Source organism: Tursiops truncatus, chromosome X, assembly GCF_011762595.2.
Source record: "Tursiops truncatus isolate mTurTru1 chromosome X, mTurTru1.mat.Y, whole genome shotgun sequence".
NCBI lineage: Eukaryota > Metazoa > Chordata > Mammalia > Artiodactyla > Delphinidae > Tursiops > Tursiops truncatus.
Genome location: NC_047055.1, coordinates 33,617,350 through 33,644,064, shown reverse-complemented (window position 1 = coordinate 33,644,064; position 26,715 = coordinate 33,617,350). Strand labels below are relative to the sequence as shown.

General features: G+C 37.4%; 1 long non-coding RNA gene across 1 annotated transcript; it reads right to left on the bottom strand.

Moving 5' to 3' along the window:
- Window positions 1–1,354: 1,354 nt before the first annotated feature.
- LOC141277630 (uncharacterized) lies at window positions 1,355–26,715 on the bottom strand. Its single transcript, XR_012329359.1, has 4 exons — window positions 26,288–26,715; window positions 11,083–11,196; window positions 6,032–6,168; window positions 1,355–1,489 (listed from the first exon to the last, which is right to left on the bottom strand). It is a non-coding gene; the product is annotated as an uncharacterized lncRNA (long non-coding RNA).

Sequence of the window (26,715 nt, the reverse complement as noted above, 5' to 3'; positions counted from 1 at the left end):
TCCAACTGCATAACATCAAAAGCTCTACTGTCCGGAACTGTGGCTCAAGGATCCCCTTGCTAACATTAACAGCTACATTTTATTAAATGCTTACTCTGTGCCAGGCATTATGTTAGATAAATTCATATAGGTTATCTCATTTGATCCACACAACAATCCAGTGAGGATTTTACACATTTGTATCCCCAATTTGACAACTGAGGAAACTGAGGCATAGCTGGGTGAAATCCTTGCCTAAGATTTCATAGATAAGAAAGAGTACCAAAGTTCTGTCAATCTAAACTTGCTCTTAAGCTCCACATCATACTGCCCTGCCTCCTCTGACCCCCAGGAGTGCTCCTCTTTGTGGTGTTAGAAGAGGGGGCATTGAGATCCTTCTAGAAGTTAGGGGTATGCTCCTAACACCTTCTATTCTTTCTCTGGTAAATTTAGTGGGCTAAATAGACAACATTTTGGTCAACCAGAGGTGTAGCTGGCTGCTTTAAAGGAGATAGGCAGAGTTATTAGAAACGACCTGTCTGTACACATTCATGGTGCTGCTTCTCTGACCCTTTAAGGTCTGTGAGAAAAGAGAAGTGTATGTTGATCATCAGAGTTCAAGCATGGTTTCCCTCATCACATAAACAACTTTACTCTAGAACTGTAGCTTAAAGGTGTCCTTAGATAGCAATCATTGCTAAAAATACTAAGCACTTACTATCCAGTAAGCACTGTGGTAAGTGCTTTTACATAGTTTATCTCATTAGATCCTGACAGCAACCTTGTGTAGGAGATACTGTGTTATCCTCTTTTTTATAATTGGAAGTACTGAAACATAGCTAGAACAAACTTGTCCTAGATCTCTCAGCTCATGAAAATACTGAAGCCAACATCCACTTTCAGTCAGTCAGATCTCAGAGCCCTTGACTTTTTAAAGGTTTTTTAAAAGAGTTATGGTAAAAACACATAAGTAACAATTTCCATCTTAACCATTTTCAAGTGTACAGTTTAACAGTGTTAAGTATTTTCACATTGCTGTGCAAAAGATCTCCAGAACTTTTTCATTTTGCAAAACTGAAGCTCTATACCAGTTAAACAAAAACTTCCCTTTCTCCTCCCCAAAGCCCCTATTAATCATCCCTCTACTTTCTATTTCTATAAATTTGATTAGTTTAGATAGCTTATGTAAGTGTATTTCTACAATATGTCTGTTTTTGTTACTGGCTTATTTCACTGAGCATGCTGCTTTCAAGGTTCATTTATGTTGTATCATGTGACAAGATTTCCTTCCTTTTTAAGGCTGAATAATATTCCACTATATGTATGTCTTAGTCTGTTAAAGCTGCTATAACAAAATACAGTACCATAAACTGGGTGGCTTAAACAACAGATATTTATTTCTCACAGTTCTGGAGGCTAGGAAGTCCAAGATCAAGGTGCTAGCAGATTTAGTCTCTGGTGAGGGCCCACTTCCTGGTTCGTAGATGGCCATCTTCTCGCTGTGTCTTCACTTGAAAGAAAGGGCAATGAAGCTCTTTAGGGTCTCTTATATAAAGGCACTAATCCCATTCGCAAGAGTTCCACCCATGACCTAATCACCCCCCAAAGCCTCCACCTCCAAATACCATCACATTGGGAATTAGGATTTAGCATAAGAATTTGGCGGGTAGGGACACAAACATTCAGTCTATAGCAATGTATATACCACATTTTGTTTATCCATTTATCTGTTGAAGGACATTTGGGCTGCTTGCACCTCCTGGCTATTGTGAATAGTGCTATGAACTCAGGTATGAAAATATCTCTTCAAGATCCTGCTTTCAATTCTTTTGGATATATTCCTAGAAGATTGTTAAATCATATAGTAATTCTATTTTCAAGTTTTTGAGGAAGCTCCATAATGTTTTTTATAGTGGTTGTAACATTTTACAGTCCCACCAATGGTGCACAATGGTCCGGATTTCTTCACATCCTTACCAACACTTGTTACTTTCTGTTTGTTTTTTTTAATAGTAGCCGTCCTAATGAGTGTGAAGTAATATCTCATTATGGTTTTGATTTGCATTTCTCTTATAATTAGAAATGTTTAGCAACTTTTTACATGCTTGTTGGCCACCTGTATGTCATCATTGAAAGAGTGACTATTCAGGTACTTTGCTCATTTTTTAAATTGTGTTATTTGATATTTTTGAGTTTTAGGAGTTAATTATATATTATTGATATTAACCCCTTAGCAGACATATGATTTGCAAATATTTTCTCCCACTCTAAAGTTTGATTTTTCACTCTGTTTTGATTGTGTCCTTCAATGTACAAAAGTTGTTAAGTTTGATGTAGTCCCATTTGACTGCTTTACTCTTAGTGTCATATATAATAAATCATCACCAAATCCAATGTCATGAAGATTTCCCCTATGTTTTATTCTAGCAGTTTTATAGTTTGGGGTCTTATGCTTAGGTCTTTAATCCGTTTTTAATTAATTTTTGTATATAGTGTAAGATAAGTGTATAACTTCATTCTTTTTCATGTGGATACTCAGTTTTCCAAATACAGTTGTTGAAGAGACTATCCTGTCCCCATTGAGTGGTGTTGGGACTCTTGTCAAAGATCATTTCACCATACACATGAGGTTTTATTTCTAGGCTCTATATTCTATTCCATCTGTCTATATGCCTGTCTTTATGTCAGTAACACACTGTTTTGATTGCTGTGGCTTTGTATTATGTTTTAAAATCAGGAAGTGTGAGGCCTCCAACTTTGTACTTTTCCAAAATTGTTTTGCTATTTGGGATCCCTTGAAATTCCGTATGAATTTTAGGATAATTTTTCTGCATTTTTGCAGAAAAATAGAAAAAAATAGAAAAAAAATTTGTCTATTTTTAGACAAATGGGACTACATCAAACTTAGCAACTTTTGTACATCAAAGGACACTAACAACAGGGTGAAAAATGCTGCCTATGGAAGGGGAAAATATTTGCACATCATACATCTGCTAAAAGGTTAATAACTACAATATATAATGAACTTCTTTGACTCCTTTTCTGCAAAATTGCTATGGGGATTTTGATAAAAATTGCATTGAATCTGTAGATTGCTGTGGATAATGTGGACATCTTAACAATATTAAGTCTTACAATCCATGAACATGGCTGTCTTTCCATTTATTTTTGCCTTTAAAAATTTTTTTCACCACTGTTTTGTTGTTTTCAGTGTGTAAGTCTTTCAACTCCATGGTTAGGTTTATTCTTAAGTATTTTATTTTATTTTTATTTTTATTTTTTTTGTGGTATGCGGGCCTCTCACTGTTGTGGCCTCTCCCGTTGCAGAGCACAGGCTCCCGACGTGCAGACTCAGTGGTCATGGCTCACGGGCTCAGCTGCTCCACAGCATGTGGGATCTTCCCAGACCGGGGCACGAACCCACGTCCCCTGCATCGGCAGGCAGACTCTCAACCACTGAGACACCAGGGAAGCCCTAGTATTTTATTATTTTTGATGCTATTGTAAATGGAATTGTTTTCTTAGTTGCATTTATGGATTGTTTGTTAGTGTATAAAAATGCAACATATTTTTGCATGTTGATTTTGTATCCAACAACTTTGCTGAAATAGTTTATTATTTCTAACAGTTTTTTGTGTGGAATCTTTAGGGTTTTCTACATTTAAACTCATGTCATCTACAAACAGGGATTATTTTACTTCACCCTTCTGATTTGGATGCCTTTTACTTATTCTTCTTGCTTAACTGCTCTGACTAGAACTTCCAGTACTATGTCGGATAGAAGTGGTGAGAGTGGGCATCCATGCCTTATTGCTGATCTTAGAGGAAAAGCTTTCAGTTTTCACCATTAAGTATGATGTTAGCTGTGAGCTTTTCATATATAGTCTTTATTATGTTGAGGTAGTTTACTTCTATTCCTGGTTTATTGAGTGCTTTTATCATAAGAGGATATTGGTTCTTGTCAAATGCTTTTTCTGCATTGAAATAATCATGTATGTGTTGTCACTCATAACGCTAATGTGTTGTATTACATTTATTGATTTGTGTATGTTGAACCATCTTTGCATTCAAGGAATAAATTCCACTTGATCATGATGTATAATCCTTTTAATGTGCTGTGGAATTTGGTTTGCTACTATTTTGTTGAGAATTCTTGCATCAATATTCATCAGAGATGTTGGTCTATTTTTTTTTCTTGTAATGTCTTTGTTTGGCTTTGATATCAAGGTAATACTGACCTCATAGAATGACCTTAGAAGTGTTCCTTCTATTTCTGTTTTTCAGAAGAGTTTCAGGAAGATTGGTATTAATTCTTCTTTAAATATTTGGTAGAAATTTGCAGTGAAGCCATCTGGTCTTGGGCTTTTGTTGGTTAGGAAGTTTTTAATTACTGATTGTAATTTCTAACTTGTTATCAGTAAGTTCAGATTTGTTATTTTTTCCTTATTCAGTCTTGGTAGGCTGTGTGTTTCTAGGAATTTATCTTTTTTTCTAGGTTATCCAATTTTTTGGTACATAATTGTTCAGAGTATTATTTTATAAGCTTTTTTTCTCTGCTATCACTTGTAATCTCTCCTCTCTTATTTCTGATTTTAGTTAGTTAAATCTTCTTTGTTTCTAAGTTAAGCTAGCTAAAGTTTAGTCAATTTTGTTGCTCCTTTGAAAAAGCAAACTCTTCATTTAATTGACTTGTTCTATTATTTTTCTGTTCTCTATTTTATTTGTCTCCGTGCTAATCTTTATTATTTTCTTCCTTCTCCTAGCTTTGGATTTATTTTGTTTTCCTTCTTATAATTTTTTTTTTGCTTGTTTGTTTTTTCTCAATTTATTTATTTTTTATATCCCTTTAGGGTCAACATGTTTTCATTTATTTATTTTTTTACAGTAGTTCATTGTTGGTTATCTATTTTAAATATAGCAGTGTGTATATGTCAATACCAAACTCCCAATCTATCCCAATTTCTTGATATGCAAAGTTAGATTGTTGATTTGAGATCTTTTTTATGTACACATTTACAGCTATAAACTTCCCTCTAATCATTGCTTTTGTTGCATCATATAAATTTTGGTATGTTGTGTTTTCATTTCATTTGTCTCAAGGTATTTTCTAATTTCTCCTGTGACTTCTTTTTTGACCTATTGGTTGTTTAAGAATGTATTGTTTAATTTCCACATATTTGTGGATTTTCCAGTTTTCCTTCTGCTCTTGATTTCTACTTTCATTCCATTGTGATCAGAAAAGATACATTGTACGATTTCAATCTTTTTGATTAAGACTTGTTTTGTGGCCCAACTTATGTCTATCCTGGAGTATGTTCCACGTGTACCTGAGGGGAATGTATATTCTGCTATTGTTGGATGAAATGTTCTGCATGTGTTTATTAGATCTAACTGGTCTATGGTGTTGTTCAAGTTCTCTGTTTCCTTATTCATCTTCTGATTTTTCTATACATTATTGAAAGTGGGTATTCAAATCTACTAATATTGTACTATTATCTATTTCTATCTTCAATTCTGTCAAAATTTATTTTGAAGCTCTGAAGTTGGTGCATAAATATTTATAATTACTATATTTTCTTGCTGAATTGACCCATTTATCATTATACAATGTCCTTCTTTGTCTCTTGGAACAGCTTTTGACTTAAAGTCTATTTTGTCTGATATTTTTATGGTCATCCTTGTTCTCTTTTGCCTACCATTTACATCATAGCCCTTACTTTTAGCCACCCACATTGCACTATCTCCCTTCAGGCATCCTCCTGTGGAGTGAGAATGGGTGACTTGAGTTCCTTCTAGAAGTTAGGTGTGTGCTACTAAGACATTTTTTTAATTTTTTCCCATAAATTAGTGAACTAAAGAGCAAGTTCTATATAGTTGTCCAGGGGTCTGGTTAGCCCCCCTCAGAGAAGGAGGTTGGTAGATTATCAGAGTGTCTTGCCTGTACATTCATAAGGCCATTTCTCTAAAACCTCCCACTGCTCCTCTGTTCTGACCAATGAGATGGTGCTTCAACAACTCAAGTCCTTTTGTAAGGGTCTCTGATATTTCTTACCACTGAAATAGAATGGAGCATAAAGGACTCTCAACCCTTTGAACCTCCTTCATCTCATCTTTTGCCAAGAGTGCTCTGTGACCTTAAAATCCAGAGTTGGCTGTGGTCAAGGCTTGTGGAGTTCTTTTAAGTTTTTCCTGTGAGGAAGAATGAAAAGTATAAAATGAGAATTCTTGCTAGATCTGTAATCAACTTTTCTGAAACTCAAGTCCTCTGAACTGACATAAGACTTTGCTTTCAGAATGAACCTCGTTACCCACATCTGAGTACTTAGCTTCCAAGGCTACTTCCTGAGCCCTTCAAAGCAATCTCTGAGAGCACTGCCTATAGGGAAGACCGCTTACAAGCCAGGGCAGTGGCAGGAAAACTAGCTGCTGAAGCTATCAGTCTACCAATGACATGCACTTCCAATTTTATCCCTCATACCACAGCCAGCTTTAGTTCTCACTGACTTCCATCCTTTGCAGAACAACATCTTCCTATAAATGCAAATATTCAGGTTGACCATAGCTGGCTTTGTGCCTGTGGCTCTTTGATAGAAACAAGGCTAATAATAGAGTTTTGTGTGAAAATAAAGAGCTGAATGACATCAAATAATCATGAGGCATCCTGCTGATTAATGGGCCAATTGTCCTGAAGGTCATCTGGTCCGAGCTTGGCTAGAAATCATTAAAATGTGGGTTGTTACACAAAGCAACAGCTGCCTCTTCAGAGCTTCCATTTTAGCCCAGAATAAGAGATGACAATCAAATTTTTGACTCACAGATGGACTGTACCTTTAACTGAAGCTTGCATCAGCTTTTCTTCATGATTCCTAAGAAGGCAACTGATACATGATGCATGTGACCTGATCTTCCCTTTGTGAAATTCCCACATATCCAGTCTCCAGGTGCTCTTTTTCTTACTCTATGTAATTTCTATAAAAATTGAGCTTTCAATATATACATCAAAGTATAAAAAGTGTAGAGTATATACAAATTATAGAGTTTATTGAACCACTGGCTTCCCCCACTAGCTTTTCTTACTGTCATTTATTTTGTTTTCTTCCTTTAGGTGGGGGTAGGGAATGCTTTCCAATGTCTCCCTTTGGGAATAAAGGAAGCCCTCAATAAAAACATTGTATCACCGAAAACAAACTTTTGGTAGGCTTGCCACAAGAGAAAAACAAACAAATAAACAAACCACATCATCAGGAAATAAAAACACCTTTGGTAGGTTTCAATGTGGAAGCCCCCAGTTTAGCGAGTTTTTCCTAGTGTGCAATGTTTGTGTGTGTGCGTATGTGTGTGTTGTTTTTTCTCAATCATTTTTATCATTTTCCTTTTTTAGTGAGAGGAAGCTCTTTATTATCTTTTAATAAAAGATGACCACTTCAGCTTTGCTAAAGCAAACATTCAGGACAGATCAGAAAGGTTAAGACCCTGGGCTCTCTGTTCACCTTGTCCTTGGGTCTAGCCAATGGACCCTCTAATGGGGAGTTGGCCTTCCCGGGAGGCCTTCTGTGTCTTGAAGTTTACCAGCTTCTTGGCTAATTTTTATTTCATCAACCCCCTTCCTTCCCATATACACACAGGAATCAATACTCCTCAGGCCTCATCATGTAAGACATTCAAGCCATAAAATTTTCTCTTAGAAATCCTGGCATTACACAAAGGAGTGGTGACCTTCTTGTTTGTTCCCTGAAATCAATACTTTTTGTTGCTATTTTTTAGCTTTGAAAATGTTTATTTTCTTTTATTTAAAAAATATCTCCTTTGTTTCATCAGCCAAGGTGAACCCCTGTGGGACCTAAAAACTTAAAAGACTTTCTCACCAGTATCTACCTATTCTTTAATCTTTAAGTAATAGCACACTGTACCCCCTGGGTCAGGCCAAGGGGCTCCCCTTAGAGAAGACTTGGCGCTTGGGCTTTGCAAATTTAAATTACGAACAACTGGGGGGCTCAATGTGGTAGACTCCCTGTCTTCGTTCTTTCTCTTTTTGGCAAAGGGATGGATTTTCTTATCTTTAAAACAGAGAATAGTACCATGTAGTTGGCTACAGCTAGTGTGCGGTATGCTTTGGAGATATTTTCTCATGAACACCTAGAGATTTCCTCATATGATTATACACTCTGGAGTTCCAAATGTTTTAATCTGAGCATTATGTTCCCTCTTGGACTCTAACTTCAGGTCTAGCTAATGGTGCCAGTAAACAAGGAGTTTGCCTTTCCAGGAGGCTCTTTTCATTTTAGTTATTTTATTGACTGGAAGCCAGAATTTTGGTAAACCTCTTCTTTGTACCCCCACAAAATTCAGTATCCTCATTCCATTATCCACTTAAGCCATAAAGTCTTATTCTAAGTGTCCTGGCACCTCACAAAGGAATGATGACCTTCAGGTATTAGCCCATAAAGGGATACTAATAGTTACTACATTTTTCGAATGTTATACTTTTTAAAATTTCTGTTTCAACATCAGAACCTCAGTCATGTGGTTTGTCGAGGTGAAATCATTTGTCCTAAAATGCTCTCCTTCGTCAATGTCTACCTATTTTCTTTATTTTAAAAAATTTTTTAAATTGAGATAAAGTTGATGTACAATATTATGTAAGTTAGAGAGTACAGCACAGTGATTCACAATTTTTAAAAGTTATACTCAATTTATAGTTATAAAATAGTGGCTATATTCCCTGTGCTGTACAATATATCCTTGTAGCTTATTTATTTTATGCATAGTAGTTTGTACCTCTTAATCCCCTACCCCTATCTTGCCTCTCCCCACTGGTAACCACTAGTTTGTTCGTTCTTGCACTCCACCACCGCCTCAGAAATCAGTGGTCCCTGACGACTCCTTAAAAATGTGGTGGTTCTCAATAATTATCCATGAAAGAGATACTTCTTAGTTGTCTTCACTTTGGGAAATTTGTGTTTGTTTTTTCCTATTTAGAAAAGAGCCACTAAGTCTTTAGTCAGCCAAGGTAAAAGCTTGGTAGGTCATCATGTAAGCTTGGAGACTCCCTGTCCAATGTCTCAAAGTTCTATAATTGATTAACAATGATTTGCTATTCCCAGAGTGTCCCCAGAGTGACCCTCTAGCCAACAGCCTTTTGTCATTCTTCCTGCCTCTTTCTCTTGCTGTCAGCTTGGATCCTACTCCCAGCCTTGTCCCCAAAGAAACACATGCGCACGGGCGAGCGCGTGTGCACGCGCGCACACACACACACACACACATACACACACACACACTTAAGAAATTTGTAAGTCTCTCACAGGTATGTAGGTATACAAGACTGAAAGTCGTGTATATGAGAGCTCTTTGGGGTGGTTTTTTCCTGTGTGTAGGATATGTGTGTGTTGTGTGTGGGAGAGTTCATTGCTTTTTTCATTGTAAGTTCATTTTTTTCCTTATTGCCTCTTTAGAAATGTCCCCATGAATGTCTCCATTTTCTGTCATCTTAAAACAGCAGCACATGCTGTCCTCTTTGGTCTGACAAAGCTGACCTTCCTCTGCATTGAGACCATCTTATTCTTTCTCTTCTCAATACCAGGCTTTTATTTCAAGTTCTTCCCCAAAACATTTAAAAAGTAAAAACTTGTCTCCACAAAACACAAATTCATTAAGATGCAGGTATAAATGACTAGAAAGTTTGAATGTCATAATTCCCCACCATCTCCCCATTTTTATGTTTTTTTGTTTGTTTGTTTTCTTTTTAAATACAAGATTTTTTTCCCCCCTAGCATGTCTCTTTAGAGATTTCTCCAACAGAAAGTTATGTTAGCCCTCTGGGTCAAGCAGAGGTGACCTTCCCTTAGGAGGTATAAGTGACTGGGATGGTGCCCTATGGCAGCCACTTGCCTTTTTTTTTTCTTATTTTCTTCCTTTAATGGTAAAAGGAAGAAATTCCTATCTTGTAAAAAAAAGAAAATAGCTTTACTGTTAACTAGAGAAAATGAAGCATCCATTTTTCCGGTGGCTTCAAATTTTGCAGCCTTAAATGTTTTAATCTTTTAAACAAATGGAGCCTCTAAACTGAAAGCTTGCCTTTGCAAAAAGCTGTTGGCATGTCAGCTTTCTATTCACGATAAGTGAGTTTTCTGCCTTACCCCCTTTTTTCCACCCCAACCCACCAGTAGCTTTGTGAAGCCACTTGAACTGTAAATCTTTTGTTGTATAACCTAGAACCACACATACGACTAATAGCCTTCCTGAGTTATTCATTATCCATCTAAGAGAAACTTTTCCTTGTTCTTTTTTTCCACCTTTTTAAACATATTTCCCATTTTCTTAAGTCTTTGGAATTTACTTTTGTTTCCTTCTTTTATGTAAACAATAGCCCCCAGGTTTTGTAATCAACCAAGATTAACCCACATGAGTCTTGAAAGTTAGAGATGCCATCACTGACATCTACCTGTTATGTAGTATCCAAATAACTGCTTTCTTTAAATTTAGATTTTCAATGTATTTTTGTTTTCTTCTTCTATTTCATCAATAGCCCATTAAATCATGCAGTCTGTCAATTGATGTGCTCTGGGTTCTGAAAGCTTGAGGGTGCACTGACCAACGTCTGCCTCTTTTGTCCTCTTTAAATAACACTGCACTTTAGTGCTGGGTCAGGCCACATGACCCTCCTCTGGGTAGCCTTTTCACCCCTAGGCTTCCTATTTATGAGGCACTGACCATAGTGGAAATAAAAACATTTCCTTAGCAAACTTTCAAAGAAGTCAATTGCATGGAGGTATAAACGGCTGAAAGGATTCAATGTGGTAGCCTGTGTTTCCATTTATTTTCCTGTTTATTTCAGTGAGAGGAGGGAATTGGTTTCTTTTAACAAAGCATGCATACATGAATCTTCAAGATTTCCTCACTGATTGCTACATATTATTCAGCCATAAATGTTTTAGTTCTAGTAATCTTGACTCCCCAAATTTGATTCTAACCAATAAACCAATGAATAACAATCTTGCATTCCCAGGCTCTTTTCATTTTTTATCATTAGAAATCAGCATTGTTTCCAGTCTCTCCTTTTCTTGCACCCACCCACCACCACAGCAATCAATATTCCCTACTCACCCCACAGGCCTCCTTCCAGGAACCACTTGAAACGTAAGGTCCAGTGTTAACTATCCAGGTACCAAAGAAAACCGTGGTGGGTTTCATGTACTATCCTTCTAATGAAGCACTCTCCTATAAAAATACAATGTGAATAAAAAAATGTAAGCCACAGATATAAGTTAAAAATTTCCAGCACCCCACGTTTAAAAAAAGAACTTATTTTTAACAGTGTATTTTATTTACAGCCATACATACAAATATTATTTCAATATTTAATCAAATATTAAAATTTATTAATGAGATAGTTTACCTAATTTAAAATTTGGTATGTATTCTGCACTTACAGCATATCACAATTCAGGCCAGCCATATTTCAAGTGGTAATTAGTTACATGTCACTAGTGGCTTCTGTATTGGACACCTCAGCTCTATGGGATACTTTTTGTTGCTGTCTAAATTTTTTTGAGATATAATTTACATACTGTCAAGTTCATCCTTTTAAAATGTATAATTCAACACGTTTTAGTATAGTCACGAGGCTGTACAAAAATCACCACTATTTAACTTCAGAGCATTTTCATCTATGCAAAAAGAAACCTTTTACCATTAGCATGTATTCCTCCCTGTCCTGTCCAAGCCCTGGCTACCACTAATCTACTTTCTCTCTCTGTGGATTCGTATTCTGGACATTTCATGTAAATGAAATGTAATATGTGGACTTTTATGTCTGGCTTCCGTCATTTAGCATAATGTTTTCTAGGTTTATCCATATTGTAGCTTGTCTCAGAAACTCATTCCTTTTTCTGGCTGAATAATATTCCATTGTACGGATATACCACATTTGGTTGTATCCATATACTGGTTGATAGACATTTGGGTTGGGTCCACTCTTTGGCTGTTATGAGTAATGCTGCCATGAACATTCATGCACAAGGTTTTGTACGGACATATGTTTTCACTTGTCTTGGCTATATACCTAGGAGTGAAATCACTGGGTCATATGGTAACTCTATGTTTAACATTTTGAGGAACCGCCAAAATATTTTCCACAGCAGCTAATCTATTTTACATTCCAACAGCAATGTATATTCTAGTTCCTCTACATCCTTACTAATACTTGTAACTTTCCATATTTTTTAAATCATAGCCATCCTAGTGGGTGTAAAGTGATATAACATGGTGGTTTTGCTTTGCATTTCCCTAATAGCTAGTGATGGTGAGTATTTTTTATACACTTATTGGCCAGTCCTAGATCTTTTGTGGATAAATGTGTATTCGTGTATTTTGTCTGTTTTTTAGTTGGGTTATTTGCTTTTTTGTTAATAAGCTGTGTGTTCTTTATATTCTGGGTACTATACCCTTAAATACATGATTTGCAAATATTTTCCCCTATCCTGTACATTGTCTTTTCATTTTCTTGATGACATCTTTTGAAGCAAACTGTTTTCAACTTTGATGAAGTGCCACTCATCTGTTTTTTTTTTTCTTTTGTCACTTGTACTTTTGGTGTCATTTCCAAGAAATCATTGTCTAATTCAAGGTCATGATGATTGACATCCAATTTTCTTGTAAGGGTTTTTTTTTCATTTTTAAAAATCGAAATATAGTTGATTTAAAATATTTTGTTAGTTTCAAGGGTGGGTATAGCATAGTGATTCAGTATTCTTGCAGATTATACTACATTATAGGTTATTACAAGATACTGGGTATAATTCTCCATGCTATATAGTAAATCCTTTTTGCTTATCTATCTTGTGTATAGTAGCTTTTATCCGTTAAGCCAATACCCCTAATGTCCCTCCTCCCTTCCCTAGGGTGACCATAGGTTTGTTTTCTATGTCTGTGAGTCTGTTTTTATAGTTTTACCTATGACACTTAGGTCTTTGATCTATTTTGAGTTAATTTTTCTAGTTAATTTTTGTATATGGTGTGAGGTGAGGCAGGGGTCCAAATTCTTTATTTTAGTTTTTTAAATAGAAAAAAACTTTTCTTTTAAATAGAAACAATTTATAAACAAAAATACATTTAACTATATGTTATATTTACCTACACAGTTACCTTACTCAGTACTTAGGGCTTTCTCAAATTTTTGATGAGCTGCACACAGCCTGGGCATGTGTGTGGTCATCTAGACTCCCAGGAATACATAAGAGCCTTTAAAAGTTCATTTGGACATCTCATTCTCCAGCTTTTCATTTTAAGTTTTTGGTTAGCCTGTTGTTTTTTCTTTTTTTTTGCTCCAACTATTGTCCACTATTTAAGGCAATCCTGAGGTTAAACAATGCTTGTAAATATTTTTGACAAATACCCCCAAGAAAAGGGTTTTTAGGACTATGTGAGCTCTGAGTACATTCTTGCAAGTAGGGACATTCCAGGATCAGTCAAATAATAGCAGTTCTCTGGGAGTGAGGCTTTGAAGGAACTCCAGAACTGTCCTACTCCCTCCAGTGCTCCCATTATGTTGGTTTTTATTGTGATTATGACTACCACAGAGCTGGAAAGAATGTAGTGTAAATAAGAGATGTTAAAACACCACAGCTCACTATTCTAATCAAGATACAGATGTTTTTCTTGAATAAACATTTCCAAAATTGTCATAAGCTTTTTGTTAATTTCCAGAGCTCTGAAAACATTGATTCTGATACATTTTATCTGTTTTCTCATTGCTTTTATGGAGGAGAGAATTTTGAAATGTCCTTTGCCATTTTTGCCAACATTAGCCTGTTATTTAGCTTTCACAGTTATTTTTTGCTTGTTTGTTTCTTCAATTTGGACAGCAGCACATGTCATGGGATCAGCCAAGGTGATCCATCCCCTGTGGATCCTGAAAAGTCAGAAACTTATTTTCACCATCTGTCCTAGTACGCCCTTGGTCAAGACAACTGACTCTTCTCCTGGCAGCCTTCACACTCTTGGGCTGCCTAATTAAGAAGATCTCACCTCAAATGGAAAAAAAACCCATGGGGCTTCCGTGGTGGCACAGTGGTTGAGAATTCGCCTGCCAAGGCAGGGGACACAGGTTCGGGCCCTGGTCCAGGAAGATCCCACATGCCGTGGAGCGGCTAAGCCCGTGTGCCACGACTACTGAAGCCCGCGCACCTGGAGCCCGGGCTCCGCAACAAGAGAAGCCACCGCAGGGAGAGGCCCGTGCACCACAGTGAAGAGTAGCCCCCGCTCGCCGCAACTAGAGAAAGCCTGCGCACAGCAACAAAGATCCAATGCAGCCAAAAATAAATACATAAATAAATTAATTTTAAAAAAATCTTAAAAAAAACCCCCAAAACCCATGGATCCTCAGGGGACTATCTTAACTAGTCATTGACAAGGCACCATATGCAGCTGGGAGTGATCCATGTGGAAGCTTCTTTTTATTTTCCTCTTTTTTGTGATAAGTGGAAAGAATTCCTATTGTTTAACAGAGGATAATGTCTTTTAGTTAATTAGACCAAACAACCATCATGCATCATTAGAAGGTTTACATACATGTATATGTATGGCTGAATCGCTTTGCTGTGCACCTGAAACTATCACAACATTGCTAATCGGCTATACTCCAATATAAAATAGAGTTAAAAAAAAAAAGAAGAAGAAGAAGGTTTAAATGTTTACTCACTGATGGATGCGTACTCTGCATCCTTATTCCAGTGCTTGGCTTACTCCTTTCACTGAACCCTTGCCCCACTTGTCCTTCTGGTTAAATGTGTGCTTAGTCTTGTGCTGAGTGCTGTGACCATTATCACAAATGTGACACCTGGAGGCTGTCCTGGTGTGGGGTTTCCCAGTTGAATGGTACCCAAAGGGTTCCCTTGAAACCCTGGGGTTTGCTTCCTCTGGCATCACTCCAAAAACTGTGGAGACTGTCCAAAGGAGAGTCAGTCAACTGAGCCCAAGGGCTGCAGGGCACTGTCATTAAAAGATTGCAGCACAGGTAGACATTGGTCAGGGAGTCGCCACCGTGGGTCACCACACAATGCCAGGCGATGCTAGAGAAGAGGAAAGTCTACCAATCGATCAATCCATCAACTGATCGATAGGATGGTCACCTTACATTTGACACTATCTTCTCTCTGAGTGGTTTTTCAGACATCCCTGTCTTCTTGCAAAATTTCAAAAATTTGCAGTATTGCCACATACACATGTACACTCCAGTCATTGGAGCTTACTCATAAGGTCTGTTGCACACATTTCAAATCTTTTAATTCCCATGTTTTCTATGAACTTTGTGCTTCATAGCATCCCAAAGTTGAACTGAGCATGGTCTCTATCTAGTAACATAGTCCCCTAAGGAGCATGTTAGCCTACTGCAGTAACCTGCTATTTACAAAGCACTCTATTGCCTGTATTCTCCACAGTGCCAATCTCCTGCCCTTCTTTACCTATCCCTAGCGAGACATCAAGGTGTTCTTATCCCTGGGCCATAGCAGCTTGCTATCTCCCCTGGAATTCTGTGTTAACAACTGACTTATTTACACTAATTAGTGACTACATCAATGAGAGCAATTTAATCACACAGCCTTGGTTTGTCCTACTATACAATGACTAACATGCTTCCTTATTTTATTTTTCTCATTATCTCTGACCAGCACTCTCCTTGGGGTAGTCCCACAGTGCCATCCATCCCAGATTACACTATGCGTTGCCTGTATTTCAGGATGCTAGAGAGGGACCTCTCCAACCTTGGAAGAGGACTGTTCCTAAGAGAACAGGTAAGAGTTAGGGAAGTACGTGCACTTTTGCTATACCTAGGGGGAAGATTGACATTTACTGGTGAAGATTTACAGACTCACAAATGGGACTTTTTCTGTCACAATTTCAGTTAAAAATCCCAAAGCTGAAGATAGTAAGAGTGAACTACCTCTCCACATATACAAATTCCAAAAAAAGCAACAAGAAGCTGCTAGAAACCCACTCCAAGGCTTTCTAACAGCTATTTCAAATGTTCCTGTAAACCTTACCCTACCCCCACCCCAGCTGAGCTAGATGGGAGAAGTATGTTGAATTAAATGAATTCGTAAGTGTTGTGAATGATGGGACGATGGGGCTTTCCCCCCACAGTTTGGATAGTTCCCTGAGCTAAGAGACACGGAAAATGGAAAGCAAGAAGTATGTGGATATCAAAAACAAAGGCCTGTGTCCCGATTCTTGGCAGTGTGAATAGTGAGGTCTCATGACTCCAGAAAGGAAATGGCTATGGGATGTGTGTCTAAGATAGGACCATAAGAAATCTCATAAAATATACCAGTGTCCCAACAGAAAGATTGCCATGTCCCAAGCAGGCACTGAACAGCAGCTTCCTGCTGGGCCCCATGAGTCATCAGAACAGGGAGAGTAGCAACAGGGCTGTGGCAACTTGCGTGAACTAATAGACAAGACCAGATGGCTCCACGTTTCTCTCTTCTCAGTGCCTTAGTATTGTGTAAGCTCTCACTGAAAGAAGTGTCAATTACTCAGACTGATTATTGAGTGGGGTTAGACTCTTAATAAAGACAGCACACTTTTTGCTGGGGTTAATGGGAAAGTGAAGAATGCAGCAGGGGCTCCAGGTACAATTTGGGCATTGTCAGGATAATTGGTGAGGCTGGAAAGGATATTACTGTAGGACCTAAGGTTTCTTCTGGGAAAGAGTTATATGGGCAAATGAGCAAATTTGATTCAATGGAAATAAATTAGTAACTGAGGATGAGGGGAGGTAGACTTTAATTATAGCATGGTGTATATCAGATTGTATTTTAGGTCAGGCCTCAGAGACTTAAGTCCAAATCCTTTAGCAAGGAGGCTGCAGTAAACAGAGTAAATCTCCATAGGATATTGAAAACCAAAGAAGCAGCAGCATGGGTGCCAACAGCTTTGGCAGCAATGTGAGGCATGACCTCTGATACAGTGTCAGTAGTCTAAGTGCAGGCATCTGCAGCATTGTCACAATGAGGGATGCAGCATCTGCAATGTTACCTTGGTCCAACAAAGAGTATAGACATTGGTGTTCCTGGTGAAAGCATCCTTATCCTGGAGCCATCTGTGGAGAGTAGCAGCAAAATACATCTTAAAAATAGATAGGGAAAGAAATGGGTTGATATCCTTTAGAAGGAGATTGTTGCAAGCTGGGCAAATTAGTCAAGAAGCTCACTTTACGATCCTACTTGGCTCACCGCAGAGCATCCCAAATCCATTTCACCATCCTTGTCAAGGTAAGCAAGAAATGGCTACTGCCTGGACAATTGCAAGGGAGAGGCTCTAGAAGAAATGGACTTTGTAGTAACAGAAAGCACAAGAGTGGGTGGCTGGAAGTAATAAAACTTCATGTGAGATTCTAAAGTTGACTGCAGCATTCCTTTGGATATATGGATGAGATTTGATGTATATCTAGCTTCCTCCTCCCTCCTCTGACATTCAGAGCAAGACCATGTAGACATAAACATTTTTATCTGAGATGACATCAGCATCTTAACTCCTTACATTGCTCTTATTTAACAGGCGCCTAGTGGAAAGTGACGAAGAAAGCCAATCAATCAATAGGCATCAATGGTGTCAGATGTGACAAGAGGAACACTGGGAATCTTAAAGGAGAGTAAAAAGGTATTTGACCAAGGGGCCCTTTTACCACTTCTATGAGGAAAAGAGAGGCCAAAAACCAATACACTTTTCTAACATTACAACTTTGTCTAGTATTACCTCAAGCTGAGTGTAAGTGTAGAAAATACCCAGAAACTGAAGGATCCCCACTTCAGAAATGTAGTCTATGAACAAAGATCAACTTTGCTCATTTTCTAAGTGAGTGATACTTTCCGTGCCACAGACCTAAAATTTAATAGAAATAGTGTTTTTGAGACATCTGCCAATGTGACTGAGAAGAAGGAATTTCCAACTAAAAAGTCCTCACTTCCAGGCACTGTTTTCATTGACATTATTACTGTGATACAAAAATCCATGTGTGACTATTTTTGTGGCCTGGCTGGTAACATACAGATATGGACTATTTTTTTTCAAACCAGAAATCAAGACAGATGGTTTATCAAGATTTCTTTTTCTGATTTGCTAATGTATTATGAACATTCTTACAAGTAAGTAAGAATTAACCCGCACTTAGTTATACATTTACTTTCCCTTTATTTAAAATAAAATAGTAACAAATTGAAACTCTTCTGGAAATACCTGCATTTTTTTTACTTATTTGTGCAATGAATTTGTTGATAACTATTTCAGCTATACTTTAAGTAGCATCCTAGAATCCCTCAGTCCCTTACCCTTCCATGCTAACTGCCTTGTCACCATACCCAAACATCTGTTTTGTTTGTATCTGCTGAGCTCTGCAATACAAAGTTGGCCCCACTACAAATGAATGCCATTTAATCTCAGTTCAGCCCTAAATACTGATTGGCATTTCTTATTCTGCTCATCCCTGTGTTGATGCCCTTCAAACAGCTGTTCAAAATTGTTTCACTTTTCACAGGCTCTCAATCGTCAAAGAAGAAAATCAAAGGAAGGAAACAGAACAATTTCAAAAAAGTATAATTCATGAAAATGTATCTGAAATAGGATTTGAAACTGCATAGTAAAAAAGGAAATTGACCCAGTCAAAGCAATGAGACATATTCAAGTAAAGTTACTAGACTCTAAGGAGAAAAATGTCAGTAAAAGGACAAAATTGCTCATAAAGGAGAGAAAGCCAGATTGTTGTCAGACTTTGACAACAAATCATTATGCCAGCAGGAAATGGAATAGCATAGTTAATAAACTCAAGAAAAGAAAAGATGAGCCAAAGGTTTTATACCCAGTCTGATTTTCAAATGGAAAGGCTACAAACAAATGTTTCCACATGTGAGAATTCAGGGAATATTGTCCCCACAATTCTCTCCTTATTTTAGAGGATGAGCTTCTGACAACCAAAACATCTAGAAATATCATCAACCTAAAGCCTGATGGCATTGATCATTAGTAGCAGCTAAAATGACAGGAAAGAGAGGAAACCAACATTGTGTACCTCCAAACAGAACACACCACCACCTAAGAAGTCAAAAGAAAAAAATAAATAAACCCAAATCTGATCCATCCTGTAGAACCAACCACTAATCTACAGGAAATTCAGGACTGAGAAACATATTAAACTGCAACAGAGAATGTCATCAAGTGAAATCAAGACTGTGGGAAACTCTGGAGAAAAAGAACACCATTTCTTCAACAAACAAATTACAAAGGAAAAAGAGGACAGTCTCTAGATTAAAAGAGACTTATGGGAGAGTGGGAAACAGAACTAAACTAGTGCTTAGGAATGAACACTTGTCTGATAAACTTATAAAGAAAATAAAGAAATGATTACTATAAAGGTCAGGACTGTGATTAACTTTGAGAAGAGGAAAGGGGTTGCGGGTAGGGTAGGTAGATGGCAAAATTCTATTTTTTAACCTAGTGGTGGTGGTTATAATGTTGTTTGCCTCATAAAAACTGGTTGACCTATACATTTATTTTATGGAGTTTCTTATATCTGTTAGATTTTATACTAAAAAACTATTTTTAAAAATATACTATATATTGCTTCATATAGATTTTATGTTACAGCATTAAAGCATTAACAGCCAGTCCAAATACAAAGAATTTTACACAGCAGGGCAGGTCTAGAATGGTCTAGTTGCTTAGGAGATAAAGAAAAACTTAGGGTTTATGCAGACTCTTGCAGCAAAAAAAAAAAAAAAGGAGAAAGAGGAAGAGGAAGAGGAGGAGGAGGAGGGAAAGGGAGGGAGGAAAGGAGAGAAGAAGGGAAAAGGAAAGGAGAGCGGGAGGGATAGGGAAAAGGAGAACACCATAAAACACATTCTCCTTCTCTTGTCTACAAGAAGTCTCATCACTTCCATTATTTCTGTTGTAAGTGGAGTTCCCCCATGTTTGCAACAAACGAGCAACAGAGAACTGTTTAAGAAAACAGTGTGCACAGGGACTCAGCCAAATACTGCCAATTAACACAATTGCTTGCAGAAGACCAAAGCTAACAAAATCAACAACTGTGTCTGGAAGTTTTATAGTATCTTACGAAATTTTAAGTTTGCAGTGTTATAGCTGTACTTTAAAGTTCAACCATATGGATAAAGGAAGGAGTATTTACCTGGAAGCAAGATTTGGGGTAGCCCCAGCTACACGTTAAATTACATCACTTAAAACTTTGAGCCTGTCTCTTCAGAAGATGAGTGATACCAAAATTTTCTTGAAGCTCTATATCTCTAAGTTTTTAATAAATTGATTTTGAGTAGTATTATCTTTCTATGGAGTTAGACGATAAAGCTTAAAATCTCTTCACAACGAGTTAACTGTAGTTGAAAAACGCTTTAAGAGAAATAAGAAATAATATATTAGCACTGGGCTTCCATGGTGGAGCAGTGGTTGAGAGTCCGCCTGCCAATGCAGGGGACGCGGGTTAGTGCTCTTGTCCGGGAGGATCCCACATGCCGCAGAGCGGCTGGGCCCGTGAGCCATAGCTGCTGAGCCTGCACGTCTGGAGCCTGTGCTCCGCAGCAGGAGAGGCCATAGCAGTGAGAGGCCCGTGTACCGCAAAAAAAATAAATAAATAAAAATAAATTAAAAAAAAATATATATAAGCACTTTAAGAAACACTTTCAATACAAGTTTTAGCTAAATATACAATTACAGGTGTTCCAAGGAGCTGCTATTTCTAAGATTGTTTTTCTAGCACAGTTCTGGAGATATATTGTTCTCTAAAGAGTTGGAAAAGCGTTGATTTGCTATATACTGAAATACTCACCTAAGAAGTAGGAGTGGAGAGGGAAAAACATGTTAAACCAGAATTCTGTTTCAGATAAATTTCAGGGCCAGATTTTTACCCTCATCTTAACCTCCTGTAATAATAATGTTTACATTCAAATTACGCTTAGCATTGTCATTTCTAGAAAAGTATGGGATGTAAAACTGCTCCTAATAAGAAAAAATCTCTGGATTGAAAATGCTTATTAACCACTGATTGGCATTAATAGCGTTCCAAACCCATCCACCTACCACCATGAGAGAAGTCCAGAGCGTGGCACGATGGGCCACACTCTGAATACCCTCCTTTAGTGAATGGCAACTGCCATATCATGGGAGTATATCACTCAAAACAAAAAAACACAATTCCTAATTCCCTCCAAACGCTCACTAAAATTAGTATAATAAATTCAACTTCCTTTTCGATGTCTTACCCATCTGAAGGAAGCCTTCAGATTGCAGTTCAGATTCTGATCCTTCTGTTGCTGCTCTTACCTGGGAATGGAGGTGGAGGGTTCTGCCACTCACTGGCACTTCTCTCAAAAGTCCAGTGGTCCAGTAGTCAAGATCTCTCCCTCTATGTTGCTGACCTTGTGGATTGTGGTTGGCTGGCCACTCTCTGCACACATTTCTACTCACTTGAAGACCTACTCATTTGAAGATCAATGATTCCAGACTACCTGGAATTCTTTGCCCTCTACTAGTTGCCCACATTCCTTTCCACAGTAAGATTTCTGGCTGCTCATCCATAATCAGGATGCCCTGGGTATGCAGTTGCACACTTTCCTTTCCACTAAGAAACCAGATTTGATTGCTATTATAGTTGGAATTTCCTATCCACTGACAGATTTCTTGTCTACTACCGCTGTAGCTGGAGTTTCTGGCCCACTATAGCTGTCCATTTTCTTTTCCAGCATGACCCAGGATAACCTATTGTCAGGATTCTAGAGCTTCCTGTTGACTCTGAGGCAAGACTTCCACTACTTCTATTATAGTTTGCTTCTACCACACTCCAGTATTTTCCTCATACTAGGAGACTCTCTCATGTCCTTAATTATTTTTCTTCACCAAATTTGCACTTGGGGACAAAAACCAATGCCAGTCACATCCACAAAGTTTTTCTTGATAAGCTAGTTGTATATAATACAGCTTAGCTGGCCATGTATTCCCCCCCTTTCTTCAGATAAGCATTTACTCATATGGATCAGACAACATTAATAACTAGTCTAGAAACAAATGCCACTGCAATTCATTTGGGATGATACTTTTTCCTCTCTTCCTTCAAATCAGCACTTACTTACAATTGATCAAGCCCCATAACTAACTTGCCCGGGATCCTATATCACCAGAATTAATTTTGGTATTAGAATTTGTTCCCCTCCTCTCTCAGATTAGAATTTACTTAAACAACACAAATACTAGCCTAGAAACAAACATAACCTCATATAATTTGAGAAGTCACTTTTTTCTTCTCCCTCTTCAGGGAAGGGATTACTTATATGAATTGGACCCCATGAATACAGGCATATCTTGGAGATATTATGGGTTTGGTTCCAGACTACCACAACAAAGCAAATATTGCAATAAAGTGAACCACACAAATTGTTTGGCTTCCCAGTGCATATAAAAGCTATGTTTACACTATACTGCAGTTTATTAAGTATGTAATAGCATTATGTCTGAAAAATATGCATAACTTAATTAAAAATACTTTACTGATAAGAAATACTAACCATTATCTGAGACTTCAGTGAGTCAAAATCTTTTTGCTGATGGAGGGTCTTGCCTGGATGTTTTGTTTGTTTTGTTTTGTTTTGTTTTTTGCGGTACGCGGGCCTCTCACTGCTGTGGCCTCTCCCGTTGCGGAGCACAGGCTCCAGACGCGCAGGCTCAGCAGCCATGGCTCACAGGCCTAGCCGCTCCATGGCATGTGGGATCTTCCCGGACCGGGGCACGAACCCGTGTCCCCTGAATCGGCAGGCGGACTCTCAACCACTGCACCACCAGGGAAGCCCTCGCCTGGATGTTGATGGCTGCTGACTGATAAGGGTGGTAGCTGCTAAAGTTTGGGGTGGCTGTGGCTATTTCTTAAAGTAAAACAACACTGGGGCTTCCCTGGTGGCAGGGTCCTGAGCCTGTGCTCCTCAAGAGGCCACAACAGAGAGAGGCCCGCGTACCACAAAAAAAATAAAAAATAAAACAATACTAAAATCACATCAAAAAAAAAATACCTAGGAACAAACTTATCCAAAGAGGTGAACGACCTATATTCTGAAAACTATAGAAGAGTAATGAAGGAATTTGAAAATGATAGAAAGAAATGGAAAGATATTCCATGTTCTTGGGTTAGAAGAATTGATATTGTTAAAATGGCCATACTACCCAAAGCAATCTACAAATTTAAAGCAGTCCCTATTGACAGATGAATGGACAAAGATGTGGTACACGCGCACACACACACACACACACAATGGAATACTACTCAGCCATAAAAAAGAATGAAATAATGCCATTTGCAGCAACATGGATGGACCTAGAGATTATCATACTAAGTGAAGTAAGTCAGAAAGAGAAAGACAAATACAATATGATATCACTTATATGTGTAATCTAAAATATGACACAAATAAACTTATTTACAAAACAGAAATAGATTCACAGACATAGAGAAAAGACTTGTAGTTGCCAAGGGGGAGGTAGGTGGGGAAGGGATGGATTGGGAGTTTGGGACTGGCAGATGCAAACTATTATATATAGAATGGATAAACAACTGTATAGCACAGGGAACTATATTCAATATCCTGTAACAAACCATAATGGAAAAGAATATGAAAAAGAATATATATATATATATATATATATATATATATATATATATATATATATATATATAAAGGAATCACTTTTCTGTATAACAGAAACCAACACATTTTAAATCGACTATACTTCAATAAAAAATAAATTTAAAAAATAAATAAAGAAGTTCCTATCAAAATACCCATTACATTTTTCACAGAACTAGAATAAATAATCCTAAAATTTATATGGAACTTCAAAAGACCCCAAGTAGCCAAAGTAATCTTGAGAAAAAAGAACAAAACTGGAGGTTATCATGCTTCTGACTTCAGACTATACTACAAAGTTATAGTAATCAAAAGAGTGTGGTACTAGCACAAAAACAGACACATAGATCAATGGAAAAGAATAGAGAGCCCAGAAATAAACCCCCACAGCTATGGTCAATTAATCTATGACAAATAGGCAAGAATATACAATGGAGAAAAGACAGTGTCTTCAATAAGTGGTGCTGGGAAAAACTCAACAGCTACATGTAAAAGAATGTGATTAGAACATTTCCTCACATCATATACAAAAATAAACTCTAAGTGGATTAAAGACCTAAATATAAAACCTGAAACAAAGGCAGAACACTTTTTAACATAAATTGTAGCAATTTTTTGATCTGCATCCTAAGGCAAAAGAAATAAAAACAAAAATAAACAAATGAGACCTAATCAAACTTGAAACCTTTTGCACAGCAAAGGAAACCATCAACAAAATGAAAAGACAACCTACAGAATGGGAAAAATATTTGCAAACAATATGACCAAAAAGGGGTTGATATTCAAAATACATAAAAAACTCATACAGCTCAATATCAAAAAAACTAAACAAACCAATTAAAAAATGGGCAGAAGACCTAAGTGACATTTTTCCAAAGAAGACATACAGATAGATGGCTAACAGTCACATGAAAAGATGTTCAACATCACTAATCATTAGAGAAATTTAAACCAAAACCACAATGAGATATCACCTCATACCTGTAAGAATGATGGTCATCAAAAAGTCTACAGTTTGGGCTTCCCTGGTGGCGCAGTGGTTGGGAGTCCGCCTGCCGATGCAGGGGACGCGGGTTCGTGCCCCGGTCCGGGAAGATCCCACATGCCGCGGAGCGACTGGGCCCGTGAGCCATGGCCGCTGAGCCTGCGCATCCGGAGCCTGTGCTCCGCAACGGGAGAGGCCACAACAGTGAGAGGCCCGTGTACCGCAAAAAAAAAAAAAAAAAAAAAAAAAAAGTCTACAGTTTACAAATGTTGGTGAGGATGTGGTGAAAAGGGAACCCTAGTACACTATTGGTGGGAATGTAAATTGATGCAGCCATTATGGAAAACGATATGGAGGTTCCACAAAAAATTAAAAATAGAACTACCATATGATCCAGCAATTCCAGTCCTATGTATATATCCAGAAAAAAAACAAAAACACTAATTCAAAAAGATACATACACTCCAATCTTCACAACAGTATTATTTACAATAGACAAATGGAAGCAACCTAAGCATCCATCAACAGATGAATGAATTAAAAAGGGAAGAGATATGGGAACATATGTATATGTATAACTGATTCACTTTGTTATAAAGCAGAAACTAACACACCATTGTAAAGCAATTATACCCCAATAAAGATGTTAAAAAAAATGTGGTATACATATACAGTGGAATATTAGCCATAAAAAGCATGAAATTCTGTCATTTCCAACAACATGGATAGACCTAGAAAGTATTCTGCTTAACAAAATGTCAGACAGAGAAAGACAAATACTGTATGATATCACTTATATGTGGAATCTAAAAAATGAAACAAATGGATGTATATAACAAAACAGGAACAGACTCACAGATATAGAGGACAAGCTAGTGGTTACCAGTGGTTAATCCCAAACCAGGGGTATGGGATTAAGAAATACAAACTACTATATATATATATATATATATATAATAGATAAGCAACAAAGATATATTGTATAGCACAGGGAATTATAGCCATTATCTTATAATAACTTTTAATGGAGTATAATATGTAAAAATAATGAATAACTATGTTATAGACCTGAAACTAATATAATAAATCAACTATACTTCAATAAAAAATCAATAAAATTCTGATAAAAGTGAATAAAGCATTTTAATCTATAGGAAGAAAGGAGGGAAGGAAGGAAGACAACAATGAAGTTTGCCACATTGACTGATTCTTCCTTTCATGAATGATTTCTCTGTAGCATGCAACGCTGTTTGATGGTATTTTACCCAGAGTAGAACTTCTTTCAAATTTAGAGTCAATCCTCTCTAACCCTGCTGCTGCTTTATCAACTAAGTTTATGTAATATTATAAATCCTTTGTTATCATTTCAAAATCTCAGAGCATCTTCACCAGGAGTAGATTTCATCTCAAGGAACCACTTGCATTGCTCATCCGTAAGAAGCAACTCCTCATCCATTGAAGTTTTATCATGAGATTGCAGCAATTCAGTCACACCTTAAGGCTGCAACCTTAATTCTAGTTCTCTTGCTATTTCCACGACATCTGTGGTTACTTCATCCACTAAGTCTTGAACCCCTCTAAGTCATCCATGAGTGTCAGAATCAACTTCTTCCAAACTCCTGTTTATTTTTATATTTTGACCTCTTACCTTGAATCATGAATGTTCTTCATGGCATCTAGACTGGTGAACACTTTCCAGATTTTCAATTTACTTTGCCCAGATGCATCAGAGAAATCACTGTCTATGGCAGCTATAGCCTTACAAAATATATTTTTTAAACAATAAAACTTGAAAGTTGAAATGACTCCTTGATCTATAGGTTGAAAAATCATGTGTTAGTAGGCATGGAAACAACATTGATCTCATTGTACATCTCTATCAGAGCTCTTGGGTGACCGGGTGTATCGTCAATAAGCAGTAATATTTTGAAAGGCATCTTCTTTTCTGAGCAATAGGCCTCAATAATGGGCTTAAGATATTCAGTAAACCATGCTCTAAACAGATGTGCTGTCATCAGGGCTTTATTGTTCCATTTATAGAGCACAGGCAGAGTCAATTTAGCATAATTCTGAAGG